Consider the following 18,388-nt stretch of genomic DNA (forward strand, 5'->3'; position numbering starts at 1 on the left):
CCAGGCAGAGGAGAGTGATAACTGTTAATCATAAAGACTGTCCATGAGTGTGTTTTTGTGTGTACTCTCTGACCTGCCTTCTGGAGGACAAAAACATTTCTTACTGTGTTTGTTTGCATGCTGGGGTATAGAGATACTTTGCTGAAGTCTCTCCTTGAAGTTTGAAATTGTATGAATGCAAAAAAACAGAAAAAAAGAAAAACAAAGTTATACTTTCTTTTAATCTAAGCCTCTAAGAAATATCTCAACACTAACACAAATATGTAACTTATAATAAAGACATCTTGTATGGTTAGTAAGTACCATTTTCAATCAAAGAAATATTAACAAACTCATGTATTGATACTGTATGCTGCATTCAGACCTGCCATTGCAGGTAAAACAGAGGAATTAGAGACTTTCAGGCCAGAGTGGTTCCTCAGCTTCTGACAGGTTTTAAAGTAGAAATGTTTGCTACTCTCACTGAACTGCCAGGGGGTGTTTATTGTTGTGCTCTGTCTTCTCCTTGGCTCCGTCTTTGTCAGACAAGTTCCAGTTTTGTTTGTATGCTTTCTATTTTTAAGGCTCAGTGAATTTACCGCCACCAGTGGTTTTCTTACTAGTCCTGGATAGTACTGTTATGGCATGGATAATATGCATTTGCTCTGCTTCTTCAACAGTCTCTCTTTTCCACTTTAACAGAAAGTCATTCAGGCTCCAGAGTTTATATTCATCCTCACTCTGATAGAGGCATTTTTTTTTAATTTATTTATGTATTTATTTATTTTGTATTTTTCTTTTTGTTTTTCAGCTTTCATGAGATATAGAGGCAATTCAGTGCAGAGTCGCTTTCATTACAAGTCCTCGATATTTTTAAGCATAGTTTATTTTATAAATCAGTTCACCTTGCAGTTTTTTTTTTTTTTTTTGTCAGATTACTGGGTGTTAAAGGTGCTACACTGTTAGTTTGTCCTTTTGCTGAAACCCACAACAATAAAATAAACAGAAGCACTCAGAGAGTGGAAACCTCCACTAAGGCCATAGGGTCACTGTCCACTATAGAGATCTTCCTTCTGTTAGTTCCTTTATGATAGTTCCAGATCATCACCACAATCTAATCACTTGTTCCTTGTACAATGTTTGATGTTTCTTGAAAATTTCATGAAAATTTGTTCATAACTTTTTGAGTAATCTTGTGAACAGACGGACAGATGCTACTGTAAACATAGCCTCCTTGGCAGAGGCAAAAAAATGAAAAAAAAAAAAAATACAATTGTACATTTGAACGATGTTTGGCTTGTGTCCCCAGCCTTTTCCCTTCCAGTTTTTCTTCTAAAGTCGAAAAAGGTTAAGGAAGTTTAAAAAGTAAATCTTCCATTGTATTCGTGCTCATGCTCGCCAATGCTGCAATTCTCCATCTGCAATCTAGACACACAAGAAAAGAAAGGACATCTAATAAGGCCCACTCTTATTGGCAAAAGTCTTTGCTCTTTCTTTTCTCTTAGCCTAAATGAGTGGCAAATCAAGAGGGTGTTGCCCACCACCTTATTTATATTCATGGGGTAACATAAATAAAATCAACACTACTAGATTTGCACTCCAGTTCTTATGTGACTTCTTGGTACTGAAGATGTTATAGATTTTATCAAGTTGTGACACAATCTGTTTAAACATGTTTGTGATAGCATTTTTCATACATTTCCTAAGTTTATTGTAAATGTTTCGAGGGTCTTAGCCTTGTTACCAAATTTATATGTACAGCTAAAACCAGATGTGTACATTCACTGTATGAAAAGACGCATGACCATTTTTTTCTCACTGTCTGTTGATTTCTATTTGTTAAATGCCTGAATTAAAAGAGAATAAAAAAGATAAAAATTCCTAAAACACAAAAGGTGTAGTCTAATTTTGCGTCACACAGAAAAAAAAATTGTACCTTTTTATACGAGTAAGCAAATACCTGGTTTCAACTGTACACAGACCACGCACACACACACATACATACAGCTCTGTAGCAAAGTAAGAGACCACAGGAAAAAATGATAATTTTCTGATTTGACTATATATAAGTATGTGTTTACGTACCAACAACCTTTCTTCCAAATAAAAGTACTTCCATTTATTTGGAGAAAATGATAAACTGTCAGAATTACAGAAATGGTTCAGTGTTTTCAGACTTCACATATTGCAAAAACAAGGTTCATTTATTTTTAGAAATCCCACTACTTAAGTTGTAACTTAGGAAGCGATCAGAAATTAATATTTAGTGCAAAACCCCACAGCTAATCACAGCTTTCATCCATCTGGGCATGCTCTCCACAAATAATTCACATTGCTGTTGGGTGACTTTTGTCCACTCCTGGCACAAAAATTCAATCAGCTCAGCTATGTTTGATGGCTTGTGACCACCTATCTTCCTCTTGATCACATTCTAAAAATCTTCTATGTGGTTCAGGTCTGAAGATTGTGCTCAGAATAACAGGGTCTTGATCTGATGGTTCTTCAGCCATACCTGGACCCCATTGAAAACTTGACACTCACTGTAACCTTGTGCTAGAAAAGCCAAAATCCAACAGTTATTTTCCTCATTCAAAACATTTATTTTTTAACTTTGTAGACATGGTTAAAAGTTTGTTTGTTTGTTTTTATTGCAATTACTTTAGAGTTACTACCAGCACTGTTTTTGCCATCCAGCTGTTCCTAATGCAAGAGGTTAGTGATAGCCACAGCAGTGGTTTCATACTTTTCTTTGTTAAATAAGACTAGGTTCAAGTGATATAACATCAAGAATATGTTTTGTCCATCTCAGCTGTTGTGTCTATGGGCAAGACACTTCACCTGTCTTGCCTGGTGGTGGTCAGAGGGCTCGGTGGTGCCGGTGTAATGGCAGCCTCATTTCTGTCAATCTGCCCCAGGGCAGCTGTGGCTACAATGTAGCTTGCTGCCATCAGTGTGTGAATGACTGACTGTAGTGTGAAGAGCTTTGGGGTCTTGGAACTAGATAAAGCGCTATACAAGTGCAAGCCATTTACTATTTAAAAATAGACGTATATTACTAAGATAAACATACGCCATACATATTGTGAAAACAGAGAACAATATTCTGTAATGCCAATCACAGTCAGGTATTAGTAAGGCCAATTGCTGACCTGGCATGCTACCACTACTGGGATATATTTACCAAGAACTGCAATCAATCTAGCCAAACCAGCACATAATGCAATTTAACCCTCCTGTGGCCATCGGGTCAAATTGACCCGAAGTTTCAAGGCTTCTCTAACTCTCTCTATCTCTATATATTTTGAAGGCTTTAGGAGGGTAAAGTAAGTTACAAGTCAACTTAGTGTATGTTCAGAAAATTTCAACAATTGATGGCAACATACTGATCTCTTTGGCTGAGTTTATTTTTTTGTACTCAGATATGTATGGTTTTCTACCATTCATTAGTAACTGAGAATGCCCAAGTAGTATCTAGCAAGATGGCAGCACAAAATCTTGCCTCATTAGCATATACTGTTTAGTAGTTGGCCATTCCAGAGTATTTTTATTTCAGTGGTCAAAACTACTAAATTCTTCCTTTATATGGTTCCTGCAGTTTAGTGAAATATCAGAGACTGTGGTTTTTTTGGGGGGATTGTTTGTTTTTGTGATATATAGCACAGTGTTGCAGTGTTGCCAACTCCTCAGTAAGGAGTAAGCTATGGGCCGTCCTAAAAAGTCACTTGAAGTCACTAAAGGACATCATTATCATCGAATGTGTATTATTGACAAAAGAGGAATAATGATTTGGGAGAGACAAAAAGTGAGTAAAAACAGGCTAAAAGTGTTAAGAACTACAGATGAACTTTGTTGTCTGTCAATTCTTGTATTTTTTTAATGTTAGAATTCCCACTCTCCTCCTTTATGAGCGCTTAGGACTGGTGAAAGTGGCCCAAAAGAGACACTTTTAATTATTATAGTGCAGTGATTTGTTATAAAAATTCTACATTTACATCCCACCATGGATCAATCAGTGGCAGCTTCACACATATGTGATTCATTTGCAGTCTGGATAGAGTGGGTTGAATATCTCCTGCTCTGAGTGCAGCTGAAGGAACTGCTCTGTGAGGACCACTCCACTGTCTGTGGGAGCTTTGGGACTGCAGCTGCTTCAGAACTCAGCTGCTTGAAAACCAAAAGAGTCCAGAAGTCTCTGTATTGGCTTCCTTTGCATTTTAGAATTGATTTTAAGGTTATTTTATTGTTTTTTTAAGGTTATTTATTGTTTTTGTCCAACTTGTTTTTAATCAGAGTTGTTTTCACCCTCCTCCAGGTCCTCTGGAAAAGGTGTTCTGATTTCCCTAAAGTTAGAATCTACCTCACATTAAGGTGTATTTTTCTTATTATGGTCCTTGCCTAGAAAAGCTTTCTTGAAGACCTGATGACAGCTGAGAGTGTTGATAATTTTAAAAGTAGACTCTTCAGTCTGATGTCTACTCATTTATTAATTCACATATAGCTGTCAGGATTTTTTTTTTTTTTTTTGAGATTTGTTTTATATTTAGGGTTATTGTTTTCATGTTTTTGTCTTTGTATTGTTTCTGCCTCTTGTGTTCTGTCATCATTCAGTTCTCCTCTGTTTATCTCTTGTTTTCCTACCACACCCATCTTCACCTGTTCCTAGCTGTAATCACTAACCTGTGCCCACTTCCCCTAATTACCCTCAGCTTTAAAACCTGGTCACTTTCTCCACTTTCTCGCTGGTTCATTGTCTCTCTTCTTTGTTGTCTGGTTCCCTTCCTCTGCCTCGCCTCGCGTTTTTGTTTCATTTTGGATTTGTGTTATGGTTAGTTTTTGCTTGGCAACACACCAGTGAAAAAGAATACAACTTAAAGAAAAGGGGCTGATACAGTGTACCAGGTTACAATCTGAGTGCCACATTTCAAACTATGAAGATGACAATTATGAGAGTTTGCTTCTCAGCAGGTAAAAATTGGTTTGAAATGTGAATGAGTCGGTAATGAACAAAGGGATTAACATTACCACTATGGTTACTCTGAACCTTCATCCAGATGGCCTAGGTTCCTGGCTGATTTGGGTCTGCTGAAGGACCGCAAATGGGAGCTACTCTTGATGGCTCTGTGCTAAAAACAAGCTTAATTTGGCTAAAAACAAGCTCAAATCATCAGACCTCCACCAGTTTGATTGACAGTATGAGGTGTTTGTACTGTTATGCCATGTTTGTTTTCTTCTAAACATCAAGCTGTGCCTTATGGATAAAAATCTCTACTTTGGTCTCATCTGTTCAAAGGGCATTGTTCCAGAAGTAATATGATCCCTTTGCTTTTTTTCTTTGTGTGCAATATGAATTTCAGCTGAGTTCATTTTAAAGTCAAAAAAAGTATTTCCTGACATGTCAGTGTCAGAGTCCTGATATGTACTCAGTGCTATTAACATGGTCAGGTTTATTAATTTTGTTCTGATCAGTATGTTTTTTTTCCTCACTGTGGAAGAAGATCAGAAGAAAATTTAAAAACTGTGAGGGCTCTGAGTTAATCCAGTCCTGTTGTAGACTTTGTGGTGCTCTGCCCACTTTGCTCATTCTGGTTTTCACATCTTTGGAAGAGCATTCACTTTTGGTGTTGACAAACATGTAAAAAAAAATTAACAACATTATTATTAACAGTATTAACATCTTACACCTATCAGTCATCAGTTACTGGGAGGATTACTGATGAAAATCTGGCCTGATATCACAAACAAAGACATAAAAATGTGAAAATTTGGTCATGAAATCTTTGTTTACTGTTGGTAATCAACAGTTTCTGTAAGCAGACATGTCTACACACATCAGATCAGAGCTTTGTGACAGAGACCATTAGTTTTTAATCCTATAAAAGTCTGAAAACAATCCATCTTTTTACACAGCAGGGAGCATTTCCAATGATAAACAAGTAGCTTTACGCATCTTGTTTTTAATGAAGTCTCCCATTTTTCTTATGCTGTAAAACAACTAAAAAATAAAAGCATATCAGTACATCAACAGTGGCAAGATCCATAAAGTTGTTTATCATGAAGATTAAAGCTGGATGATATACTTAAAGGGTGCAACTAAAAGAAGAACCAAGTGTTGCATGCCACACAGCATCAGTCTGGAGGTGTCTGGTTGTTTTAACGTTGAGCTTGAAACTTACTGATGTATAATTGTTATGTGCTGTTGTAATGATCTGTGTTATTATGCCATTTTAGGCTGCAGATATTTTAACATCAATAAAGTGTCCCAGGTGTTAGTGTTAGATAACGGTAAACGATCAAACCAATACAAACCCCCCACCTCCCCTCCACCATCAATCTACTAAACATCATGACACTAAACTCATAGCTCAGAAACTTTTTTTTTTAATTATTATTATTGTTTTTGTTTTTTTATATAATTTGAGTGTCCTCCTATTTAAATTAGCCACAGGCCATCTACAGCAGGGATGTCCAATCCTGGTCCTGGAGGGCCACTGCCCTGCATGTTTTCCTTGTTTCTCTGCTCCAACACACCTGATTCAGTGGTTAAATCACCTCTTCATGTTCTGCAGAAGCCTGTTAATCACCCATTGATTCAAATCAGGATACATACAGGATAGTGGCCCTCTAGGACCAGGATTGGACACCCCTGATCTACAGTAACTAATGCAAAGAAAATGCTCATGATCACAACTGTAAATCTGATTCATTGATCAAACTTTCTATCCACTTATGCTCTTATTTGTTATAACAGGTCTGGGGACTCCAGCCAGAATTTCTTTTCTATGGAGTATTCAATATCTATAACAGAGACCTCACACAAAAAATCCTGATCGGGTCATTTTTCTCCAACACGAAACCACTTCCCAGTGCAGAATTCAAGCAGGAACCAGAGAAACAAGCTTGTGTTACACTTTAATATTATAGATAAGCAAACCATTACCTAAATTAATGTTCTTTGTAAAAGCCACTGAAATTAAATTGTTTAGTTAAAAAAAAAAAGGTTTTGATTTATTTTCTATTATTCTAGGGTTTACTCTGGGCCTTCACTAAACACCTTGAAAGGCCCTAACTAATGGTTTCCTCCTGTTTTTTGTTACATTATAGAGAACAGGCTCATTAACACTGACATCTGTAATGATACAACAGACTTTCAAACACATCCTCCTCTTTCGTAAACTAATGGGGCAGTGCTTCAATGTCTGAATAAAGGCTGACAGACACTTAAAGAACTATAAACCTGATAAACAAATTACTTAACTATCCACTTCCTTCTCATCTTGTTAACAAGTTGAAATCGCTGCGTCTCTCACTGCTCTCTTCTAATGGAATGCTGCAGAGTATTGACTTTAGCTTCATGAAACCTTTTTATATTCAGACTCTAAGCTGCAATCTAAGCATTGTGTTAGAAGGCAGAGAAGCTTTATTTATTTATTTATACAAAATAAAATATTTACACACAAAACACACTAAAATATGTTTTTTTTCTATTCTCATCAGAATCAAAGAAAATTGTGGATGTAGAATAATGTTGAGTAATCTAAGATGGGATAAAGACTAATTAAAGAAACAGAAAATAAGGTGCTATAAATGAAGAGGAAAAGGTACTTTGTTAGAACACAATTCACATGAAAAACAATGATCAGCCCAATAGCTTGTTTAATGAAGCAAAGTCACCATCTGTATGCAGGATGTTTGTGCAGCTATGAAGTATTGAACAGCTGCAACATCATTTAAAACATTTTACCACAAATACATTTTATTAAAACCGTTGGAATAATTTTGAATTGAAACAAAAAAAGAAACTGGCCCTGTTGTTTATGTCATTATCTTGTTTAAGTTGTTTTCTGATGGTTTCTACAGCTTCTGATGTGGGTATACATGAAAAGTGAGGTGACATGATACAGGAGTTTCTCTTAGAGCTGGCTTCAATTGTTTAGCTTCATTTCAACCTAAACAACGGGACCAATTTCACCCTGGACCAGATCTGTACCCTGTTGGGCCTCTGTCTTTCCACCACTGATTTCAAATATAATAACAGTTTTTACAGGGAGAAGCATAGCTGTGCAATGGAGTCTCTGATTGTGTCCAATCTCTACATGGAGGAAGTGGAACAGAGAGCCCTGAAGTCCTGTGATGGAACAACACCAAACCACTGGTCTGGTGTTGTGGACAGATGAGGTGTATGTTGTGATTGCTGATAATATGTGGGTGTTCATTGAAAAAATAAATAAATAAAAGGTTTTTTTTTTTTCTTTGGTGCACAAAAATTCCAAAATTACTATGTATTTGGGCTTTTTAAAAACTATTTATCATGTAGTGTAATGACTTTGGAAATCTGGTATATTTTCATATCTAACTTTGTAACACTGACCTCAAGGTTAAGGAACACTGTTTGGAGGACCAAAATCTTTACATTTTGAACAGAAAAGACAAAAGGTTTGAGAGAAGAGTGATAAAAGCAGTTTATATCAAACAAGGAAAAAACAACTTTCAACTGAGGAAGAGGTCTCAGATTTCAGCTGAGACCGGTTTATACATGAACAATGTCTGGAAATGTTAGAGATTTTTGATGTTGATTTTGAAATAGTTGCACATTCTTATGGTAACCCTGTGCTTTGTGAATTTGCTGTAGCGTTGCTCAAACTACAGCCATGATAACTTGTTAGACTACGAGAGCTCTTTCAGAGAGTGTCTCAAGAAAGCCCGCTTTCTGCATCTCAAAATGAATTGAAATTAACACAAAAATCAGTGAAAATATTTATATTTATATTATATTTTTTTTAAGTCTGTGACAAAGTGTTTTTCCAGAGAGGGAATTTATGAAAACTTTAAAACAACATGCTGCAACAAGACTCTGACCCCACATACAGATGTGTGGGGACATTACAACTACCCCAAAGATAAACTTCAAAAAACAGATTAAAAGATTTAATATGATTTTCATTCATGTTTACCTGGGGGGCTGATCGAATACATAGATTAAAAAAAAGTATTTTTAATTCAAATTTCATTTATTTAAAGTGTAACATTATTTCCTCCCTGAATAAAATTTGACATCATACAGACGTGAATCGATGAAGCTGTGAAATATTCCATCTTTTCCATTCCATTTATTTTTTCTTGATGTTAATCACTTTTTTAGATGATTATTTTCTCTGGTATCAGATGTTGTGCAGCTGGAAGGATTTTTACTGAAACCTTTTTACTTTTGGATATCTTGTTATGATGCATAACCATGACAACAAGTGTTAAATGTGAAGAACCCTGAAGTCCAGTCATGGCCAGAACCAAGCAGACCGCCCGTAAATCCACCAGAGGTAAAGCTCCCAGGAAGCAGCTCGATACCGAAGCTGCCAGCAAGAGCACCTCAGCCGGCAGAGTGAAGAAGCCTCACCTCTACAGGCCAGGTACCATGGCTCTCAGGGAGATCCACTGCCATGAGACGTTCACCAAGCTGCTCATCCCAAAGCTGCCCTTCTAGCACCGGGTCCGGGAGATCGCCCAGGACTTCACGACAGACCTGAGCTTCCAGAGCTTGGCCGTCATGGCTCCACAGGAGGTCAGCAAGGCTTACATGATGGGGCTCTTTGAGGACACATCGGGACAGACTGGTACAAGAGGTCCTTCCTGCCCACAGCTATCAGCATCTACAAAACTCTAACAAAACCAGGACAATGAGCTACATCATTTAATTTCCCTTTGGCATTAATAAAGTATTTTTGAATTGAATTAAATTGAATCTGAGGTGTGTCGGGTCCACAGGAGCTTGAAGCTGTGAAATAAATAAAACCACCTCACACACAGTGAAATCCCCTCAGCTGTTACTTTGTCTCATTATTCCATCATGGACTGCCTACAGAGCTGCTCCAGGATCTGTCTAATAAAGACATGATGAAAGGAGTGTTTGTGCTGTTCAAGTTCAATCAGACTTTGGATCAATAATACTAATTACAAAACCTGACTATTTAATATAAAACAAACCCTATAAACTGTAATGTGGAAGCAGACATCAACTTTCATTATTAGAACAGTGTTTCTCTGGAAGGTGTTAAAAAATCTAAAGAGCAATAATGAGGATTGTTTCATTTGAACCTGCAGAGACAGGGCTTTGATTATAATTGTCTGTAATTATGGGCTCAGTTGGACTCCTTCATTTTCCATGAGACTTACACCAGCTGATTACTTCTGATGGTAATACACTCTTTGTGCTGTAGGTGTAAAAAATAATTCACACAGAAAAGTAAAAATAGTATTAATATAAATATAGCCAATTTATTGTACAAATGCAACTTCTCATTGCAGATATTTGTAAGATGGGGAACAACCCTGAACCAGCATGTGTAATAAAACTAGAACAGGACATTATTTGTTTATTATCTTTGCTGTTATTTTACTAGTTAGGTTGTAATTTTAAAATGTAGTTAATATTGGGGTAGATTTGTATGTCTGTTGTAGCAGGAGCACAGAAATAAATTAAAACAAAATAAATTGACATGCACTATTAAGAAACTTGGTGGGTTTAGGTTTTACACTGAAGGAATACAATTATTTTACTTTTACATGCAGGTTCCCCTCTTCCTCACCTTCAAGAGCCTGTTTCTATGTACAGCCTAAATATTTTTTTTTCTAACTTGTCAACAAAATATTGAACAGTGTTTTACAAAATACTGTAAAAATGTTTAGCTCATCACATTACATTGTTGAATATAGATATTACATCATAACACTAACTACCTATAACTTGGCTAAACAGATATAGCTGAATAGGTTTGATATATATATACATATACAGGTGTTTTTTCACAGCATTCATTGAGTTTTAGGAACCTTATTTATTCTGAAAATTTAACCCACTGTCAGTCCTGTATCCATCTATTTTCTGTCATCATTGAATCCTGTTCATAGAGCAGGTGTCTATCTCCAGAATGGACAAGAATGGACAGGTTGCCAGTACATCACAGTCATTGTCAATCACATGTTTTCTATATTTTATTGCATCCTGTATCAAACTCTTACAGTGCTCTTTTGAAATAAAGTATGATGTTCTAAATTTTCTGCTGTATGGATTTTACTTGCATAAAAACAGAATGTAGTAACAATTTTACTGTATTTCATCATGGTGAAAAAGTTACTGGTTCTCTTTACATTATAGTGAACACAGTATTCTTTTCTGAATCTAAAATATATGGAAGTTTGAAACATGTAGGGAATAAAAATAAATCAATAATCTTGTAAATGTAGTGTAGGCAAAATGGTCAGAAGGTCAACAGAAAAATCAGCATCAGCCACCCGTTTCAGTTTCTTGTGGTGCCTTTTATTTTTTTCATAATTTCAACAGACTCCTCCCCCAGAGCTTTCAAAACACACTTTTTTTTTAAATGGCCAATTGGCAACACACCTGTGCTTGAGTGGACTAAGCCACAATGAAACAGGTCAAACAACAAACATTTAAACAGAAAAACAAGAACAAAATTATTAATCTAATTTACAAACTCATCTACATAATGAAATGGTCTGCAAAATAAACCATGTAATACAAGATAAATCAGAAAGTTACTTTAAAGAAAAGCAAAACAATACTCAAAAGAAAACCCTCTAATTGGTAGAACCCAGCCAGGTAATCAATGACATCATCCAGCCATTTAAGCAGGAAATACTGGGCCGGCCCCTCCCATACTCCTGCCCTGCTGCAGATCTACAAGGGACAAACAATGGTGAGTAAAAAGGAGAACAAATTCAACCAATGGTCCAGAAGTAGTAGCTTTAACCTAAACATATAAATAGATAGAAACTGCAACATAATGCTAACACAAACAAACCCGGGATAGAAAGTGAAGCAAAATTGCAGAGTAATGTTTCAATCTAACCATTATAACCAACTAAAGAAAGTAAGTGAATCAGAAATAAGAATAAGGAACAAGTGGTAAACACAAACTGAACCACTTTGTCACAAATCTGTGTACTGAAAAAAAAGTTATATGCTGAAGGCCTACAGGAGAAGTAATCATTTTGAACATATATAAAGAAAGCCTAACCTGTCTTGTATTTAATTGTATTAGTGACAAAACAGAGATGACTTACAGGTTAAATATTAATTTCTGCCTTATCTGACATACAGCTGTGATGTCTTCTCACATAAACAACACAGTTAATGAGCTGCTGCTTTAGTTGGCAGCTTTTCTTCAGTGGAGTTCAGTTACAGCTCATTAGCCAAAGTCAGCTTGAGTGTCATAACAAATACAAACTGGCAGTATTTTGTTTATAGTTGGTGACTATCACATCTTTTATATATATATATATATATATATATATATATATATATATATATATATATATATATATTTTTTTTTTTTTTTTTTTTTTTCTATCAGTTCACATAAAAAATACTGACAAGGGACATTTCTGCACCCTAAGAATGAAAATACTCTGGAAGGAGAAAGACAAATTCATGCAAACTACATCTTTCTTACTTTCCTCAACAAAGCATTTGTGTACAAAAATTTTAATTTTAAAAACCAACACCAGTTTAACTCTAAATGGTCCCTAGATGTGAGTGAGAGCATGAATGGTTGTTTATCTCCTTTGTCTGTATGAGACCCTGTGATGGTCTTGCGAGCAGTCCAGGGTGTCCCTCACCTCCCGCACAGTGACTGCTGGAGATAGGCACCAGCTCCCTGTGAACTGAAAAGGAAAAACATGTAAAAGAGGATGGATGAATGGATTAGCACTTTTTTGCAAAGCTTTTCCCTTGTCATGAAGTTAAGCTATATTACAGCCACATGCTTCAGTTCCCACAAGTTAGACTAGTCTAAGTTATAAAAAATAAGTCATACAATTATATTCCTATATTTCTTTAGTTTGTTTTTTTTTTGTTCAGTATTCAAAGATGCATCACTTTTCCTGAGACAGTGGATTTACCACTGACACTGCCCGCTTGACAGCCAAAACTAAATGTATGCTTCTTTTCAATCATCTCTTTCACTGGACTTTCTAAGGCTACAGTTAGGGCTTTTTTATATGTAAGCCATTCTCTTGTAGCAACATGACATGGAATATGTTAAGGTTCCATTGCAAGGAAACCTTGTTTCTCATCTCCAGCATTTCAGTGATCATTTGAACCTGTTTATCTGTCATAGTTGCCAACATTATCTGTCAGTTACTACAATTTTGTTCACATAACAAGATAGACAAAGCAGTGAATTTCATACCCCACATTAGGGTTTGACAAATGGACAAATATATTGGCCACTAGCAATTTGAGTCTATCAATATTTCATTTTTTATAAGGAATGTTATTCTTTTTATTTTGTTATTTAAGCTAGGTCAGTATTCCGTTTAAAAAAAACTTACAATACATGCAAAATTTAAAATCTAAACCTGAATATACCCTGTTACACGACATAATCATTCCAGAATAATCCTCCGCACCATTCTTTTCTCACAAGCAAAGTCATTAAATTTATGCCAGGTGTTAACAAGTTTTGCAAAAAAAACACACACACACACACACACACACAATTTTATTATAATCAAATTGATAAGATACAGTTATCTGTTGTCCTGCTCCCCTCTGGCAGGAGGCTGCGGAGCATTAAGTGCAGAACAACAAGACTGAGAAACAGCTTCATTCCAGAAGCTGTAAGACTCACAAACTCCACCTCTTCACACACACTGCATTGACACTTTCAAAGACACTAACACTCCACACTAAGACACTTTATTTGCACCTGGACACTTTATCTTTTTACCTTATCTTTTTTTTATGTTTATTATTATTATTATTATTTTTTATTTTGTATTTATTTTATTTTTTTCTTTCCTGTTTTATTTTTTTAAATTTATATTAGATGTAAGCTGGGACCGTGGTTCACAATTTCGTTCCACCTCATGTACCACATGTGATGCGAATGACAATAAAGTCTCCTTGAATCCTTGAATCCTAAAAATTATCTTAGGAAAAAAATGTTTCTTCTAAGAAATATCACACAAGTCATGAAATATGAATTCTGGTATTGTTTTATGATGAAACAAGACCAAAAGGCAAAAATAAATTCCCTGTAGTTACAATGCACTCTTTTGATAGCCAACCTAATTTACAAGACAACGAACAGACAAAGCCAATTGTAATAATAAAAACCTACCACAAATTTTCAGCACCCAAAATAAAACTGCTGTCTGTAAAACTGCAGAGACTTTTTCCTCACAGGTCAGCTGGTGGACTTAACCAGCTTGGTGATTCCAGTCATGGATATCCATCTGTTTTCTTTTGTGCAGCCTTGTGGTAAACCTGGACTGTGATTATCATGAAAATAAGTTGGTTCAAGACATCTTTCCAGCAAGTTCCAACTATCTAAAAGTGTGTACTTATAAGGGCATCATTTTCAAAGTTGACTACATTGTTTCTTGTTAGCAAGACAAAGCTGCCAGTGGTTCAAAGCTGGTTACACAAATCTGGTATATTTCTTGTCAACAATTTATGATGAACTCCTTGGTTTAAAACCAAAGTAATTCCAAATCACTGACTTTTTATTCTTTTAGGCCACAAACAGCCTACTTCCACAGTTCTGCGGTGAACAAGGATTTCTCAGCATATCCCTCCTTAGTGCAAATCTATCAAACATTATTTGTTGTTGGACTGATGGTTGCAGATTAAATAATTGTATCATGTTGCCCAACCCTTCCCCACATTGCTGCATTTCTTCTCAGCTGATGACAGCAGCTTCCATATTCATCAAGGTAACATGGATGACCTTTTCTAAATGACACTTCCTAATCATTAAGATAAATTAAATTTTGTAATTTAAATGGGTGTTTTGTCTGCATCTTCAGTTCACATGAACAAGGTGAGGTCTGACAGTAAACTCATTTTATGTCTTTGATCTTTCATTTTGTCATATCTTTCTTAATGAAGCAAACATCTTCCAAAGAGCTCCTGGAATGATCTGTCTGCTGTGTTGTTTTTAAAACGGACACATTTTTCAGATTAATACACAGTAGTTTAGAGGATGGTTTTCGTCTTTTAAATAAAACTCTAAGTTAAACATTGATAAATGATCCATTTGCCTTATTAAACAGTTGTTTTTTCTTCTAAATTTTCAAAAAAAAAATTTCTGTCTTTTAGATACCGAATGTGAATTTTGTATTTAATAAAACTTAGAATATTCCTGAAAGATATTTCTTTTATCACCTTAAATGGAAAACACTGAAGGTCTTTTTTATGTGCTATGACGATAAAGGTGATCATACTAAAGCAGGAATTACTATTAATGAATAATGGTAAGTAACTATATATATTTACACATACATACACATTAAAAAACTGTCAGGTGGAGATGGCAGAGTGTCTGGAGTAGTGTGTGCAGTGGGACTAAAAGGTCAAAAACTGACCTTTTGATCACTCTTTGATCATTATATAACATTCCCAAATACTCACAAGCTTTAAAAGCTGTGGCTTGTATTAACAGAGATCAAATGACATCTCCTGTGTGATTTAACATACAAAAGGTCAACTACTACATGTTCACATGGATAATCAAGTTCTGAAGAAAAGACTTGCAACATTTCAAGTTAAAACTTGGGCAGGGAGGTCAGAAATTATAGCTAATCTATTCAAATATTTATTTGGAATATGGTGGAAAATTGACAGAATTGACACTGTGTTATTTGGCAGCAGCCAATATTAATCATGTTTGTTCTTGGCTTAAATAGGTTAGTCGACTTTATGTTTACTTGAAACAAGGAAAACTGCTGCAATAGCAGCATAACTGTATACGACAACATCCAGAGGTCTGTTAGCTCAGAGGTCTGTCTATAAAGCAGCTTCTTTCCTTTAACTTGAAGCCAGCATAAATCTTTAATATGACCATGAGTTCCAGAAGTTAATTTCATTACTTTCAGTTCAGCTTCAGCAGGAGTTGGGGTGGAGGTTTAGCCACCCACCAGTTAACAGGTGACGAGCTAACAAGTGCATTTCTGTTGAATTTCACTCCACTCCATACGAGTCGGCGGAGTCATATTCAATTACTATGTGTCAAACTCCTCCTTTGAAGCTCATCATCGCTCTTCGCCGGTCCATATGAAGGTTGACTAGTAAGGAACAGATCCAATCATTGCACATGTGCATCTCCTGATTTTAATTCACGTTTACGTACACATTTTTTGCTCAGTAAAGGATGGGATTTTAAATGTAACTAAGTACAATACTTAAAATAAAACAAACAACTTAAGTATTTTACTTTTTTGTACTCAACTAGAAGCACTCAGAAAGCGCGAACCTCCTCCAAGGCTACAGCATGATTAAAAGCTAGTGCAACCCAGATCATGATGTGGATCACTGCCAAAATTGAAGTCATTATTGTTTGTGACAACACAAATGTTTTTTTTTTTTAAATTTCATCCAAATCTGTTAAATATTTTCAATGTGATTTTGCTAACAGGCAGACAAACAAAAAACAACAAGCACAAAAGCATTAACAGGCCAAAAACACAATTTTCTTGGCAAAGCTAACAAACATATGTGATACATGTACTGTAGGAGAATAAGTAAGTAAGTCTTTTTTTGTTTGTATGTTTGTTGTTTGATTTTTTTTTTACCAAATGGGTTACCTGTGACCTTTGACCCCATTAACCTTGAAAGGAATAGGCATCATCTTTGACCCATGAGGTGTCCAGCTGTGCAGGTTGTCATTCCTACAATATATGGTTGAGTTATCGCACAGGATCAAAGCATCAAAATCCAATCACTTGTTTCTTGTAGCATGTTTGATATGTTTTGAAAATTTCACGAAAATCCGTTCATAACTTTTTGAGTAATCATGTATACACAGAGAGAGACAGACAAATGCAACTAAAAAACAAAAAGTAAATGTAATGTACTTTCCACCTCTAAAAACATCTAAGGCTTTAGTAATCAGGTAATGATGTATTTTCTCTTAACAGTCTTTATTGTGACCAAGAAATCTGCTCATTGAAAAATGCATGTGTGCTGCCACTTATAAAATAGTTAGCAGAGTTGCTGCACAGTCCTGTTGGCCCTGGTAGAGTTCCCATTGTTTCTGTAGTTGAATCGTTCTGCAGTAAAGTTTTACATGTTCATATCTTTTCATCTTTTATTCACTGTAACTCCAACTGAACTTTGTTATAAAACAGCCATTTATCCATCCATCAATCTTTTTTTTTTTTACTTTCCTGCGCAAGGTCGCGGTGGAGCTGGTGCCTACCTCAAATAGTTATTTTGCAAGAGGCAGGATAGACTCTAGACAGGTGGCAAGTCCATCACAAGGCCACACAAACACAAACATGACAGCATTTAAAAAATCTCTTTTTGGACTACATGGATGGATAGATGGATGGATTTTCTTTATATTGAGTTTTATGTTTTACCTTTTTCACCTTGTAATTCAGGCAGGCAGTACCCTTCTCAAAGCATTCAGATTCAACCCACTGATGCTGTGATGTTTCTGGCTGTAGGATACTTAATAAGCCAGGCTTCAGCTGATTGGAGGTCAGCCTGCAACACTCAAAACTAAAGGAAAATCTTATCATTAATTCTAAGGCAATACTATGCATTTTCAGGTGTGAAGTGAAATCAAAGGATTATGTAGTTATAGGTTAATGTTTGTTTATCTCAAGAGTTTCAAAATGCCCATGTCTCATTTTTTTTTTTTCTTGGCTGCAGTCATAAACAAGAGAAGTGGTGTTAGGGCTTTGCTTGACTGCTTCTGACATCCTTTAACTATGAGTCTACAGCCTCAGTTTCACAAGTGAAGTAGAGACATGTAGGGCAACTCAACCATTCATTTCTGTTAGAGGTGTTGAAGGGGATTGGAGGGTGTAAAACCTGTCTGCTGCAAAGCAAAAAGTACCAATTTTCTTTCTGTTCCTTCAAATAGAGACCATATTTGTAAAAAAGAACAACAAAAAAAAACCTATCAAACAGCTCTGCTAGAGTTTTGTCTGTTTCTGTCAAACTTACCATAGACTTTTTGATTTCTAAGATCCAGATGTCATTTATTACAGTAGATGCAAAATATTCCACATAAAGTCCTTTCTGAAGTTATTTTTATGTTTGTTTGTTTTGAGAATATTTTTGAATGGACCAAACTAATGACCAACATTATTCTTCATCAACTGTCTCTTATGACTGTTACCATATCAGGTTTCATGTAGAAGACTTAGCATTGTTGGTAAATCCCTCTTCTTTTAGGCGATTTTGTACAGTTCGGTCACAGACATTGACTCCAGTTTCCATCCACTTGTTTCTCAATTGTTTTGTTAGAAAGTTTGCTTAAAGTTTCCTATCTCAAATCCTTTGGTGTTGTCTTCGGTCTTTCTTGTTCTACCAATATACTTTCCTTTTACAATCTTCCTATTTTGTTTAAATTTGTACCATTACTTCTATTTCTTGTGTGTA

At 35.7% G+C, this 18,388-nt stretch overlaps 1 pseudogene; it reads left to right on the forward strand.

Moving 5' to 3' along the window:
* The first annotated feature begins 9,253 nt into the window (after positions 1-9,253).
* LOC119617868 lies at positions 9,254-9,637 on the forward strand (annotated as a pseudogene).
* The last annotated feature ends 8,751 nt before the right edge of the window (positions 9,638-18,388 follow it).

This window comes from Kryptolebias marmoratus, linkage group LG2, assembly GCF_001649575.2.
Source record: "Kryptolebias marmoratus isolate JLee-2015 linkage group LG2, ASM164957v2, whole genome shotgun sequence".
NCBI classification, from domain to species: Eukaryota; Metazoa; Chordata; class Actinopteri; order Cyprinodontiformes; family Rivulidae; genus Kryptolebias; species Kryptolebias marmoratus.